The 12,045-nt window shown below is 40.2% G+C and overlaps 1 long non-coding RNA gene across 1 annotated transcript in view; it reads left to right on the top strand.

Annotated features, from left to right (window-relative positions):
* Positions 1–11,740, top strand: part of LOC125613153 — a 37,157-nt gene extending 25,417 nt beyond the window's left edge. The window contains exons 2-3 of the long non-coding RNA XR_007343645.1: positions 8,162–8,219; positions 11,513–11,740. This is a non-coding gene — a long non-coding RNA (uncharacterized LOC125613153). The remainder of the gene's footprint in view (positions 1–8,161; positions 8,220–11,512) is intronic.
* Positions 11,741–12,045: the final 305 nt, after the last annotated feature.

The following is a 12,045-nucleotide window of genomic DNA, read 5'->3' as shown; positions in this document are numbered from 1 at the left end:
CCCCCCCCCCCCCCGCCACCATTTTGGTGACCATAGGCCACAAGGACACAGTTACCATGAAACCATCATCCAACAACTCTGGGACTCAGACATTGACAAAGAGAGCACATTTCAGTCAGGTTTCTCTTTTATATACCACTTTCATATCACATGAATAAATCCAAATAATCAGTCATAAAGATTTTACAGACCTTCCTTCCTGTATAACCAAACAAATGAACAATGCAAGGGAAGCTGGGAAAAAAGAGAAGGTGTCCAAGTTCCGTTTCATGTGATCTTTTTATTATGGCCCTTATCACCACTCTTCCCCCACACAGATGTTCCCCATAAATGAGCTTGGCTCTGTGAGATTCATACCAGAATGGGATGGTCCAAAGTGGTTTGAAGAGAGGAACTCCCGCTTCCTGAAATGATTCTCTCCTGATATGAATGCAAATTTAGGAAGGAGCTGTCTAAGCCTTTTATAAAAACATATGTGCCCAAGACTGATTTGATTTCCTTCTGTCCTTTTGGTGCCTCTTTTACTTACTAGAGTGATGCTGTGGCTTTGGTTCATGACTTCAGTGAGTGACAGCTGGAAGTCAGCCCTTTCCTCCTGTCCTGATTCAAAAACAGTGGGGCGTTTCCCATAATTCGAGGCCCAGGTGCTTGGAAATACTGCCAACTACTTCTTCCAGCTTAAAAAAAAAAAAAAAAAACAACTGTAATTGTATTCACTAATTCTGGATTTGGTCATGCATTCACACATCTCAAAAAAATCAGAAGATGTAAAAAGCGTAAAGTGAAATTTGTGTTATCTGTGGCCCGGCTTCCCTGTTTCCTTCTCCAGTTCTACCAGTTTCTACAATATTTCTCTAAAATAGAAATGTTATACATACTTAAAAAAACAAATTTATGTTTTCTTCTCTTTTATTCTTCTGTTTTATATTAATGATAGTACACTATACAAATGTATTTTTCATTTAAAAATTTTAAGAAATTTAGGGATGTGGCTCAGTGCTAGAGCACTTGCCTAGCTTGTACAAGACCCTGGGTTCAATCCCCAGCACCACAAACACACAAACAACAACAACCACAAAATACCAATGATAAAAATTTTTTTAAAATTTAACAGATACATAAAAACATAGAAATATTCTATTTATGGGGTACTATATAAGGTTTTGATTCATTTATACATTATGTAGTGTAGTGTTATTTTAAATTTTTTTTCTCTCTCACCCCTGCCACTAGAATGGAGGCCACATAAGGAAAGAGATTTTATTTTGTACAATGTATCCTCAGCACATAGAATGGTGCCTGGAACATAGCAATTGCTCAATAAGTATATGTTGAGTAATTAGATGAAAATATTCAATTCTGCATTTTGCTTTTTTCACTCTGATCATCTCATTTCAAAACATAAGGAACTTTCTAACAGTGGGGCATTCTTCATGACTGTGAAATGTTCCATTGGATTCATTATGATTTATCTAATCAGATCCTTATGATAGATATAATTTGTTTCTAATCCTTGGCTCTCACAAATAATGCATTCACATCCTTGCCCAAACATCATGTCACACATATGTGAATATATCTATTTGCAAGATAAACTTCTCAATGCAGAATAATGAGTCAATCAGTAAAGTGCATGTGGTCAACTTCTTTTAATCAAAAGCACCTTGCCATGTCTAAATAGCATTTTTGATCAAGGTTTGTGGCAGCTGACTATAGCCCTCTCTGGGGAAATCTGTCATTAATGAAATTGTTCTGGTTTGGCTTGAATTTACTACTTTACTTATTCTTGCTTTTTTTTTTTTTTTTTTGTACTGAAGATTGAATCCAGAGGCATATCCCCAGCCCTTTTCTATTTTTTATTTTGAAACAGTTCCTCACTAGTTGCTTAGGGCCTTGCCAAATTGCTGAGGCTGGCTTTGAATTTGCAGTACTCCTGCTTCAGCCTCCTGGGATTACAGGCCTGGGCCACCATGCCTGGCTCCTGCTAAACTTAACAGAAAAGTTCTACATAGGGTGAAACTGGTGGAACAACAGAGATGAATCTCAAAATCATGATGAAGGAAGAAAGAAGCTAGACACAATAGAAAGCACTCTGCACTGTGTGATGCTATTTATATGTTGTCAAGTCAAGAACAGACAAGATGCATCTAGGTGATAGAAATCAGAACAGTGGTTGCCTGGGGCTGGACACCATTGACCCTAAAAGGGTACTGGGGGACTTTCTGAGGAGCTGGGAAAGTTCAGTGTGGATTTGGGTGGTGATTACATGACTATACTTGACAAAACCCATTGATCTGAACTCTAAAATGTTGACATTTTATGTAAATATACCTCATTTAAAAACCATAAAAAACTGAGTTGTATGGTCCTAATTAAGTTGTGTTGCTGCCTGTAAATGGCAGTCATAATGGCAGTTATATGGCCTTTTTTCAGTTCCCCCCAGCACACTGTGCTTTTTCTTACCTAACAGCTTTTCATGTGCTGTTTCCACTGCTTGGAACATTCTTTCCTCCCTTTTACCAGCACACAATTGTACCCATTCTCACACATAAACACACACACAACTCACACATAAACTATCTTTTTTTTTTTTTTTTAGTACTTGGGATTGAACTCAGGAGCACTCGACCACTGAGCCACATCCCCAGCCCTATTTTGTATTTTATTTAGAGACAGGGTCTCACTGAGTTGCTTAGTGCCTTGACTTGCTGAGGCTGGCTTTGAACTTGAAATCCTCCACCTCAGCCCCCTGAGTGGCTGGGATTACAGGCATGTGCCACCAAGCCCCCGGCTATAAATAATCTTTTTATAATCCCCCACCCCCACCCCAAGGTACTGGGGTTGAACCCACAGGCACTGTACCACTGAAGTATATCCTCAGCACTTTTTATTTTTTATTTTGAAACAGGGTTTTGCTAAATTGTCAATTGTGATCCTCCTGCCTCAACCTCCTGAGTAGCTGGGATTACAGGCATGCACCACTATACCCTGAATCTTTTTATAGTTCACTTTGTGTCAAAATACATAATACTAGAGAAACAGCTGGAATGATACACATACTATTATAACCTGTGTGAATGACTTTGCAAAACTCAGACATCAGAAACTACACATTTCTCAATTCTGGATACTTGAATGTAACTCTGTCTACCTTCTAGGTGGAGGTGGGAGATATAATCCCAATAATTTTGTTGTCATACTGCTCCCTTGGCCTCCTGAGATTTGAGAAGTATCTGGAGTTTAGAAAATTCAGGAAAATTGGAGAAGGGCCTTGGTTCATCCAGTGGCAACTGAGATGTTCGTGATTCTGTGTAGATGACTTAAAGGTAGAAGGCCCAGTTTTAGTGTCAAAGGCCAACCATTAGAACCTCTTGGATTGTCCTGAGACCTAGGAAATACTTAATGCTCAGTGCTTCTGATGCCTCCAGTCACCCCCACCCTGCTGTCTGCTGGGGTTCTGTATGGGACTGAAGTGGGGGGCCTCTGTCACTCTGCCACTTGCCTTCCCTTCTCTCTCCCAGTTGGATTTGAACTTTAAAAAACCCTTCTATGGAAAACAGGCAGCAGCTGGGGCAGGGGGTGAGAGGGATTTGGGGAGCCCTGGTAAGTTCCAAGGTTGAATTCAACAATAAATAACCAGTAAGAAAACCAGAGAAGAGGACTGGAAGGGAAAGGTGAAAGAAGTAGCTTTTTTTCCCCAAGCTTCTAAGAGAGTTTTGCAAACAATTGAAGTAATTAAAAGTTCTCAGAAGTAGCCGCTATTGCCCTTTTCACCGAGGGAATGTGGGCCAAGCATGATATATTAAGAGAGGGAGCTGCTCTATTGAAGTTAAAAATAATCTTCTGTCACATGGCTAATTTGTTGGAATGCAGCAATAAAGGGCTGTGGGCAGAGGGAGAGCTGGAAGCAGCTGGGGAGTTTGCAGGCAGAGTGTATGCCCTGGGGACTGTGTACACAAGGAGAGAAAAACAGTGTCACAGCTGACTTAGAGCACCTTATCAGAAAACCCACAAAAAGGCAGGAAGAAGTGAAAGCAGGTTCAAGTTCAGAGCCGTGACCTTTGGGTTTATCACACAGTGAAGGGACGGGTCAGAACTTGTCACCTGTGCTCACGGGATGCTGATTCACTCAGCAAGGAAGAAGGCTTTCCAATTCCTCTGCCTTTGAATCCATTTCAAAAAAGTACATAACCCCAAGGAGATTTTTTATCCTGAATCCATGGGAAAACCAATGTATAGGGTCTTGGGTGGAGGGGAGGAACCCTCAAGAATACAAATCCTAGTTGGGGCACTGGAGATCTTTAAACTTTTGGAATTAAGTTAGAGTTGAAAGGGAGTGGGGAAAGTGATTTTGTATAATCCCTGCATTTTCCACTTGAGGCAACAGGCTGAGGGGATGACTTGCTCAAGGTTACTCAATTAGCACGTGACAGAGATAGAGTCAAACCTGTCTTAAATTAGAGAGGAAGGACAAGGTGGTTAGGAAGACATGGTTCAGATGGCCCTGGTGTCAAATCCTGACTCCAGCAACTGGAAGATCCTTTGGCAAGTTCCTAACCCATCTCAGTTTTACCATCTGTAACATGGTTGTAAGCATAGTACCCATCACCTAGAATTGCTATAATGCATGTAAAATGCTTAGTACAACATCTAGCTCAAAGGAAATGCTTAATAAAAGGTTAGGCTGGGTGGGGGTGGCACATGCTTGCAATCCCAGAGGCTCAGAAGGCTGAGGCAGGAGGGCCACAAATTTAAAGCCAGCTTCAGCAATTTAGCAAGGTCCTAAGCGACTTAGCATGGACATTGTCTCAAAATAAAAAAGATCTAGGGATGTGGCTCAGCAGTTAAGCACCCCAAGTTCAATAAGGATACCAAAAGAAAAAAAAAAGGCATTATTATCACACAGATTCTCCTACATATTTTGCATCAAACTTCTTTTTTTAAAATTAAAAAAAAATTTTTTAGTTGTAGATGGACACAATACCTTTATTTCATTTATTTATTTATTTTTTATGTGGTGCAGAGGATCGAACCCAGGGCCTGGCATGTGCTAGGCGAGCGCTCTACCACTGAGCCACAATCCCAGCCCCTTGCATCAAATTTCTAGTTTTTTTTAATAGTATTTTTATCTTATTTAATATTTTTATGTGGTGCTGAAGATCGAACCCAGGGCCTCACAAATGCAAGATAAGTGCTCTACCACTGAGCTACAACTCCAGCCCATCTAGCACTTTTTTTTTAAGTGTATGGTGTTTCTCCAAGTGACATGTATCACTTTTTTTTTTTAAGTTGTAGATGGACACGATGCGTTTATTTTGTTTACTTATTTATATGTGGGTGCTGAGGATTGAATCAGTGCCTCACAGGCAAGTGCTCTGCCACTGAGCCACCCGCCCCCCCACCAGCCCCTTCCTAGAGCTTTTATTTGGGTTAACTTGCCCAAACATCATCCTCTTTGGTTTGGGTGGGATTCTCTTTCTCCTCTTCCCATTGCAACTCTCATCTACCACATCTAAAGAAAAAGAGGATAGTCGAACTTAATCTCTCCATCCTCAGGTAAATAAACTCTTTCTCTAGCATTTCCTGCATTCGAACGCATCCTGTGATTTGTCTTTTCTTAAGCCGTACATCCTCCAAGCTATATTTTCATTATGGTTTCCAAATTGTGGACAAGCTGAAAGAGGGCGGATGTGAAGAGTCAAGTATTGCTGCTACAAATGCAGCAACCAAATCTGTTAGAATATTCTAGAATACTTGACCAGTTTTTCAACTTATAATGGGCACCACTGAGAGAAGGGACTCATAAGATCCAGGGGAGGTTTGTGGCAGTCTGAGCACTCCTTGGAGAGGGAGGCCAAGTTCTGTGTGTGAGTATGCGCTGTAGAGAACAGAACCCCACCTCACACTAACTTGAGCTGGGAGTTTAAAAGAAGAAAAGGCGAATTTAGTGGCTCTTGTAACCAAGACACCAGATTTCGTTTGTGACTAGATGCAAGTGTTCAATAATGTCCTTAAGGCACCTTTCTGCTTTGTTGGGCTCCATTCTTCAGACTGAATCTTTCCACTTGGCAGATACAGCTCCAGCCTTCTTTCTTTTCCACTTTAGTATTCTTAAAGCAGTAGTCTTCCCTAACTGCCCCCACCTTGCTTAACTCCCTTGTTGATTTCCTTAAATCATGCCTGATTCCTGAAACAAAAGGGCCAAATAAAGGAGCTTCTCTGATTGGGTAGATCGGATCACGCGGCCCATCCTGTCACCAAAGGGAGGCGGAACATACTGATTTTGTAGGATTAGGTAGTAGGCAGCCCTACTGCCTTCACACAGAATGGAGTAAGAACAATTTCTCAGAAGCTGGGGCTCCTAAAAGGGAAAGGCCAACCGGCAATTATTTCCATAACACAGTGCCTAGGTGCATTTTTCTGAGGTAGTGGTTTATTTTTATTTATTTTTATTTTTTCAAGATGTTTTCAGTTGTTGATGGACCTTTATTTATTTATTTATGTGTGGTGCTGAGGATAGAACTCAGTGCCTCACACATGCCAGGCAAGTGCTCTACCACTGAGCCACAACCTCAGCCCTTGAGATAGTGACTGTTTATAACTTGCTTCACAGTCTTATAATGTTCTATGATCCAAGAAACAGTACGGACTTTTGGAGAGGAAAATGCTTCCTCCTACTCCAGATAGCTCCTTCACTGTGGAGGGTCATGAACCAATGTAACCCAGGCTGCTCTTCACCCTTTTATCCTGCACATAGGAGAAGGAGGGTATTAAGAAAAATTGGGCATGAACCACTCGGTGTCTTCCTCTTTCTGGGCTTCTAGGATCAAAATGCTGGGAGGGGGCTTAATGGTAGAGTGCTAGCCTGGCATGCGTGAGGTCCTGGGTCATCCCCAACTTTGGTGGGGTGGAGGTGAGGAATGCTGGGAAGGAGCATGCTCTGTCATTGCCTGGGGCAGGTGAAAAATTTTGGTGAAATAAGCAGGGAGCTGGGGATGTGGCTCAGTGGTTAAGATCCCCTTGGTTCAATCCCTGGTACCAAAACTCCCCAATAAACAGGAAGCTTGTTTAGCACACACACTCAGCCAACTCATGGGTTAGCTTAACCACTGAGTCACATACCCAGCCCTTTATATATTTTATTTTGAGAAGGGTCTTCCTAAACTGCTTAGAGCCCCTCGAAGTTGCTGAGGCTGGCTTTAGAACTCATGATCCTCCTGCCTCAGTCTCCCAAGCCTCTGGAATTATGGGCGTGCATCACTAATGCCCAGCTCCAACCTATAGCCTTTATTGGAAGATAATTCATCTTCTGGCTTTCTTTTCTCCCTCAATTAGTTTAGAGCTGGGAAGGGAGAAGGCTTGCTATTAATTGAATCCCTGTAGTCAACAAGAAGTTGGGCACATTGGTGCATCCTTCTAAACCCAGCAACTCCGGAGGCTGAGGCAGGAGGATTACAAATTCTTTTTTTGTGTGTGTGTGTGTGTCATTTGCATAAATTTATTTCGTAAATGATAAAATTTGTAAATTAAATATACATATGGCTTATTTATAAGTTAAAAAATATTGTACAAATTTATTTCATCAATTTAACTTTATAGGCCTTATAAAGAAAACAGAAAAAAACCCAAAAGCTATTCTAATTAAAAGAAAAATCTGAAATTAGAACTTGCAAATAATGTTTGCTATTTTATATTAAGTCTCAGCATTCCATTTGTTTGAATAATTTGTTTTGGTTACACAGCATTGAGATACATTGTGGTTATCCTTTTACTTATCCCATGTTATAGAAATGGACATGCATAAATCTGAGCACTTCAGGAGGATTACAAATTCAAGGGCAGCTTCAGCAATTTTAAAGATGGACACAATATCTTTATTTTATTTATCTTTACGTGGTGCTGAGGATCGAACCCAGTGCCTCACGTGTATGAGGCAAGCGCTCTGCTGCTGAGCTATAACCCCAGCCCCAGCTTCAGCAATTTTTGTGAGACCCTAAGCAAATTTGTGAACCCTGTCTCAAAATAAAAAATTAAAAGGACTGGGGACGTAGCTCAATGGTAAAGCACCCCTAGGTTCCATTCCCAGTACCAAAAAAGAAAAAATCCTCAAGAACCACCAACCCACAGATTCACCCTCTTATTCTCCCCCTTTCTTATTAAGGTCACAAGAGCAAGGAGCAATTCCTAGGGAACTCACAGGAACAGTGGAGTGCTCAGAGGTAAGTTGCAATAAAGGCACGGAAGCTAGATTTACTTATATCAGCAGGAGAGACAAACTGTTTTATTTCATATGGTAGGGGGCAGGCAGGAACAACACAGAGTGATTCAACAGTGGCCTGGGATACAGCTCAGTGGTAGAGCTGCTTGCCTCGCAGAGGCGACACTAAATTTCATTCCCAGGACCAGGAGGTAGGAAAACAAAAAACAAAACACACACACACAAAAAAAATTAGACTTCGGCAGAGCCATGTGGAGGGTGTGGCATCCCTGGTATTTTTCCATAGCCTCATGTGACCAGGATCATAGTCACATTTGTCCCCCACCTCTCTCCTCCCACTTTTATCCTCTGTGCCCACCTCTTGGAAAATAAATTGTTTCACTTCCACAGAGATGTGCAGGAGATTGGGACACACAAACCAATTTAAATTAAAATACATTTTATTATTATTTTAAATTACAAGAGGAATGTATGATCTTTGAAAAAACTAAAAAGATATAGAAAAACATAAAGGTAAAAGGTAAAATTAACTACGACTCTCAACTCTGAACTATCTTTTAGCATTTTGATTTATTACTGTCTAAACTTTTTCTTTCTTTCTTCCTTTCTTCCCTTTCTTCCCTTCCTCCCTTCCTTCCCTTCTTTCCCTCCCTCCCTCCCTCCCTTCCTTCCTTCCTTTCTTTCTTTCGTGATTGAACCCAGGGACATTTTACCACAGACCTACATCCCCAGCCCTTTAAAAACTTTTAGACAACCTGGGCCATGGTGGTGCACGTCTGTAATCCCAGCAGCTCAGGAGGCTAAGGCAGGAACATCACGAGTTCAAAGCCAGCCTCAGCAATAGTGAGGCTCTAGGCAACTCAGTGAGACCCTGTCTCTAAATAAAATACAAAATAGGGCTGGGGATGTGGCTCAGTGGTCGTGTACTCTGAGTTCGATCCACAAAAAATTTTTAGACAAGGCCTCACTAATTTGTCCATGTTGACCTCAAACTTATGATCCTTCTGCCTCCGCCTCCTGAGTTGCTGAGATTCCAGGAATGTGCCACCATACCTGGGCTCATTATTCCTGTAAAAATTTTATACAAGTAATTCAAATAATATAGAAGTGCATAGTGTAGAAGATAAAAATAGTAAATATTCTGTTGTTTCTCTTAATATTGTGATGTATATATACTATTAAATGCTTTTTTGATTTTACCACTTCCCTTTCTCCTGGCCTCAGTTGAAAGTAATGATGCTTGTTAAACAAGGTCTGGTATGATAGCACCCATTTTACAGATGAAGAACTGAGGCTGTCAGACTTGCCCATAGACATACCTGCCTCCTGCTTATGTGGCCAGGGTCTTTGGGGATAAGAACAATTTCCTTACTTGATAGGCAGCTTCGGTACAAAAAGTTGGGAAGAGACAAGATTTCCACTAGTCAGGGCCATTGACCTTCCTTCTCTACCAGAAATACCCTCACATCTATTCTTTCTTATGTTAGCCCATTCAGTTCCAAGAATTTGATTCTGGGAACATGTGGATGCAAATGACCAAAGAGTCAAGGGAAAGTTCTTTATCAGCAGAAGAACTATTTTATTCAATGTGTTTCCTTACATGAGTTGGGACAATAAGGGGAAAGAATGAGAAGAAATAAAAGGCCAGTTATTTAGACCACTTTCAATGAATCACCCTCCAATGTCATTACCCATCTCTAGTCTGAAAAACCCTGAGTTTTTTCATGCCAAGAAAAACAGAGGGCAGGAAGAAACAAATTATGACCTTGTTTGTGTTTTGCGTCTTAACTATTTGATTTATAGGACTTGATTCAGTGATTATGGATGAAAGAAAATATTTCAGTGTCCCAAACCTAACCTGAACTTAACCGGGGGTAGGTCTCACGTCCACAGCTCAGAGTTAGCACAAAATTAAAATGCTCTGGAAATAAAGCAGTAGGGCTGCCTGTAGGCATTTTCAACCCAGTAGCAAGGTCAAATTCTTTTCCCACACTCCAATATCAAAAAACTCTCTTTAGAAATTTCATCCTTTCCCCTCATTCCAGAAGTTGGGCATTTATTTACTCAATAGATGGTTATTAAGTACCTACTGTGTGCCAAGCACAATATCACACACTGAGGATACAATAGTGAACACAGAGATCAGTTGACACATGTCAGAAAATATCATGTAGCCATGAATTCTATGGAGTGAAAGAAAATAGAATGATGCGTTAGAGAGGTGGCCACTAGGACTCAGTGGTGGAGCTCTTGCCTAGCATGTATGAGGCACTGGGTTCAATTCTCAGTACTGCATATAAATAAATAAAGGTTCATCAACAACTAATAAAATATTAAAAAAATTTTTTTTTAAAAAAAGAGAGAGGTGGCCACTAGGACGAGGTACTAGCCAAAGCCTCATTTAGGTGCTGGCATTTAAATCTAGATTAGAATAAGACCAATACATGAAGTTAGGGTTGGGGAGACCATCCAGGCAGAGGGAATATCCTCTAAGACAGTCAGGTGCATGCGTATAGAAATTAACTCATCTCAATTCAAGAAAATTCTTGGCCATTAAGATTATTTTTCAGAACTTTATCTGAGTAGAAGATTGGTCAAATCCTTTCTGACTTTAAACCATAGAAACAGATATTTACCCTCAAACATAAGAAGATACATACAAATTATAACTATAATGAGAAGTCACTCCAGATATAGTGGTGTATGACTGTAATCCTAGCCATTCAGGAGGCTGAGGAAGGAGGAGCCAAAGATTGCGACCAGCCTCAGAAATTTAGGGAGGCCCTAAGCAGCTTATCGTGACCTGATCTCAAAATAAAAACACAAAAAGAACTAGGGATATAGTTCCAGTGGTAAAGTACTCCTGGGTTTAATTCCTAGTACCAAAAACCAACCAACCAACAAACAAAAAACCCTGCAATGTGATACAAATGTGATTGGCATACTTTGAAAGCTTTAATAATACCTATATGTTGGGTTGGGTAAACTGGCACTCAAATGCATTGCCAGTGAGAAATAAATTTATGCAATTGCTAACATTACAAATGCATATGCCTTTGACCTAGAAGTCCCATTCTTCTTGTGTGTGTGTGATTATGTAAGATCAAGTTCATTAATTACAGTAATCTCTGAAATTGCAAAACACTGGAAGCAATCCAAATCTCTATCAGCATAAAACTAGTTAAACTGTGTCACATTCATATCAAACTGTAAAATTGTGGAAAACTATGCAACTGTCAAAAAAGAACAAGGAGGTTCTCTCTGCATTAATGTCTAAACTTTTTTATTTTTCAGTGCAGGGGATCAAACCCAGGATCTTGGGCATGTGAGACAAGCACTGATATCTGAACATTCCTAAGATATGTCCTTAAGTTAAAAAAAGCAAGATGCAGAACTGTAAGTTGTTTGTTATCTTTTATATTAAATAGAAATACTAACTTGCATTTGCAAAAACAAACTCAGGAAAGATATATACACAATTAATAAAATTGATTATCTGGGTGGGTGAGTGAAAGGGATGGAAACTGGGTAGAAAAGTTGGGTAAGATATTTTCCTTTTAAGTTTCATTGTTTTCTTTTTTACTTTAGAATCAAGTGAGAATATTATGGATTCAAAAATTTTTAAATTTGATTCCTCTCCTACTACCACTTAAGTGACTTATTACTTAATTCATAACCACCTCACTTCTTCAGCTACACCACAAGAAGTTCCTACTTGAATCAATGTAGATCATGGTAATAAAGAGTACATTAGTTCAGATAAATGTTTTCTTTTTTTTTTGGTACTGGGGATTAATCCCAGGGGTGCTCTATCAATGAGCCACATC

The sequence above is a fragment of the Marmota marmota genome, unplaced genomic scaffold, assembly GCF_001458135.2.
Source record: "Marmota marmota marmota unplaced genomic scaffold, marMar, whole genome shotgun sequence".
Lineage (NCBI taxonomy): Eukaryota > Metazoa > Chordata > Mammalia > Rodentia > Sciuridae > Marmota > Marmota marmota.
The sequence above is the reverse complement of the archived record's forward strand: the minus strand, read 5'-3'. Positions and strand labels throughout refer to the sequence as shown.